The 3,585-nt window shown below is 47.9% G+C and overlaps 1 pseudogene; it reads right to left on the reverse strand.

The window, feature by feature from the left end:
* Window positions 1-839: 839 nt before the first annotated feature.
* On the reverse strand, window positions 840-2,010 carry LOC148473952 (E3 ubiquitin/ISG15 ligase TRIM25-like; annotated as a pseudogene).
* Window positions 2,011-3,585: the final 1,575 nt, after the last annotated feature.

Below are 3,585 nucleotides of genomic sequence, written 5' to 3' on the forward strand. Positions count from 1 at the left end.
ATCATTAACTATGTCTTTCATTGCCTGAACTTGCAGGGCAACCTGACAATATCGACAGGAACTGCAAGTTCAGGGATGAGGGAGGGTGACGTCACTGAACGATAACATTCAGTGTGTATGCCCAATGTCCTATGCCCGGGAGAGCCAGAGCAAACAACACCAAACACTTAACAGTATTGCACATGGAGCATATCGTTATGTGTGTATGAGCCAGAGCTTCCCAGGAGCGACTTGGTGCAAGTAATGGGGGGTGGGGAGCTGCATAGTAACATCAGTGACTCCCTAATCGGTTACTTGCCCAGGCACCAGGGTTAGAGACACTGACAGAGAGGAAAGCAGTCTGCAAGCAGCAGCACAAATTGAAAGGTGCTGACAGAGCTGGCCAATGTTAACCAATCCTAAATCAGCCCCCTCCCCAGTTTATTTGCTGATTTATTTTGATCACTTCTAACAGGTGTTGACTCTCCCAGATATAGTTATACAGCCTTTCCATACACCTAATGCAGCATGAAGGGGCTCAGTGAGGATGGCAATGTAAGTGTGTAAGTGTATGATGGGGTCACACAGAGAATAAAAGGATATCTGTCCTGCCTCATAATCCAGGTATATCCTCACTCTGTCACAGGGGATATTGTCAGGTAACTGGATCCCTGTAATGTCATGTCTCACTGAGTACTGATTATTATTCCTATACACACACCAGGACTTATTACCTCCAAGGCGTGCCCAAACTCCTATCCTGACTATACTGGGAAAACACATCCCCACCATCCACTGCTCTGATTTACTGACATCCACTTCCCAGTAATGTCGCCCTGAGGAGAATCCCCTGGTGCTTATTACCTGATTATACTGAAATCTCTTTGCTGACATTAGACGATTCTGCATTGGACACGTGGATGCAGTTTTCAGGTCACATGATATATATATCTTATCACCAGCTGTGGTTACATCCAGTAATAGGTCTGTAGCTTCCTGCACATAGCCCCCTGTATTTATACCTGTTATTATATCAGATACTGTGTGTAATGCCCCTAAGATGAGACCCACATCCAGATCTTCTACACCATGGACCTGGTTATCATGTCTCTCTGTGTCCTCAGTATCACACAAGTCACCTGTGTCTGGTTCCTGTAAGACAGTCACTGGATCACACATGTTACACAGCTCCTCAATGTGACGCATCTTCCTGGACAGCTCATCCTTCTTTATTTCCAGCTGCTGGATCAGATCAGAGACTGAGAGTAAAACGCGCTGTTCCTGCCTGGAGATCTCACTCAGGACTCTCTTGTCCAGGTCTTCCAGCTGTCTCCTGATGTCTCTAAACAGGACAGTGACTGTCTCTGTTACACCAGCTGCTTTTCCCTGATCTCTCCTGTGCTCCTGCAGACTCTGGACTCTTTTCTCAGTCTCCTCTCTCTTTGTGGTCAGTTTCTGCAGAACATTTCTCAGCTTTTCCTTCTTCTTCTCAGAGGCCTCATCCAGCGTCTCCACCTGATGTCGTTTGTGTCCCCCAATCAGATAGCAGTACACACAGATACAGGCAGCATCCTCAGTGCAGTAATACTCCAGGAGCTTCTTATGTACGGAGCATTTCCTGTTCCCCAGAGAAGTGGTGGGATCACATAAGACGTGTTCTGCTGACTTGCTGTGTACTCTCAGGTGATTATCACACAGAGAAGCCTCACAATGCAGACAGGATTTAACAGCAGGTACAGGAGAGTGAATGCAGTAAGTGCAGAAGATCCCAGTCTCCTCCTGATCTGGTCGGGTAGACAGGAAACTCCCCACTATGTTACACAGAGGAATGTTCCGTATTAGTGCAGGACGCTCCTGACACTCTGCTCTGCATTCAGGACATCTATAAACTCCAGATCCCTCCTGTGTATCCAGCACACGATCAATACAGACCCAGCAGAAGTTGTGGCCACATCTCAGGGTTACAGGATCTGTATAAATGCTCTGGCAGATGGAACAGTCCAGCTCCTGTCTCAGATCAGCAGACGCCATCGCTGGCAGCAGAAGAGGGAAATGAAAGTCTCTGACACTCAGATACCAGTGGGTGTGTTTCATATTTACACAGGGCGAGGCTGAGTTTGTCACTAATGCTCCGTACACACAGAGCAATCAGCCAGCGATACGATAATCGCTGGCTGATTGTCCTGCCCCCTCCCTGGTGTGCTGGATGATCGATATCGCTATTATCCATATGTGCCCGTGCATCGCTGGTCATTGGCAGGCTGGTAGGGAGCAAAAGATGATTGATTTGAATGGTAACGATATGAACGATATCGTTATCGTTCAAATCGTGCATTAAAATTGCTCCGTGTGTACGGAGCTTAAGAGTATTCGTACTAAAGCTGGGGTACACACCAAAAGATATATTACACTTAATGGGCGATATATCCATAGTATATCGATATGTCTGTGAACAACTGCTGCCAGCGGAGGGGTGGAAGAGGACCTCGGACTGACACCAGTGGCCATGGGGTGTGTCTGGGGTAGAAGAGAGGGGTGCCGGCACAGTGTGAGGAAATCCTTATGGATACCTCAGCTGCAGGTGAAGTATCACTTTTCCAAAAAGCTGACTCCGCAAAAACAGCAGCTGTTCGGAAGTGATACTTTTGTTAGGGAGGTATGATGAATGAGGCATGATGAATGCCTCAAAAATATTTTTTTAAACTTGTAGCGAGTTTAAAACATAATTATCACTAATGATAATGATGTAATGATGAATAGGCCCCCTAGTATGTACCATATTTCTATACAGTATATCCACCCCTAAAATACTTATAATAGTTCCAAAGGTGATGGAAGCCAGGTACAGATATGTCCTCTTGGAGATTTAGCTCTATGACCTGCGGCCCGATCAACGTAAGTACGGGCGCCCGTTCTACTTAGCCGTGGGGAGGGAGGGTTAGGTTTAGGGCACCCCGGTGGGGGACTTAGGGTTAGGCACCTCCCGGGAAGGTTAGGGTTAGGCTAGGGGGGGTTAGGGTTAGGCACTAGGGGGGGACGATAGGGTTAGGCACCCCCTTGGGAGGGTTAGGATTAGAGAGCGGGGAGGGGGAATTAGGCACTGACGGGGGGAGGTTAGGGTTAGGCACCCCTAAAGGCGGGTTATAGAGGGGAGGGTTAGACTGTCGGCATTCTGTCCTGCCGGGCTCTCCCTGTCGGGATTTGAACCGGCGGCTAAACAACTGCTGGTAAAACAATCCCATTCCGTCCTCTTGCATCTTTGCTCTGTACGCAGAAAATCGCACCATGCATGGCTCGAACCGAGCGCCTGCGAGCGGATATGTGCACTGCGTTCGCTCCCTGCGACTCCATTGGATTGCACGGTGCGATCACAGAGCGCCATAGCGTACCATAGCATATGCTGCTGCGGGTAATCACATGGCGCGATGCGTGCGCATGTTTTTAGCGTGATCAGCATGGATGTAAAAGGACACATCTGTATATATAAATGCTATTAATGAATATTCTTCTTACTAATTAATTGGAGAAGAAATAATTTGGGTGATGCAGAAGCGCAGCGCCTGATTTTCCCAGCATCCACCAGGAGACAGTCTATGTAACTGGGGG

The sequence above is a fragment of the Taudactylus pleione genome, unplaced genomic scaffold (assembly GCF_031769625.1).
Source record: "Taudactylus pleione unplaced genomic scaffold, aTauple2 ptg000903l, whole genome shotgun sequence".
NCBI classification, from domain to species: Eukaryota; Metazoa; Chordata; class Amphibia; order Anura; family Myobatrachidae; genus Taudactylus; species Taudactylus pleione.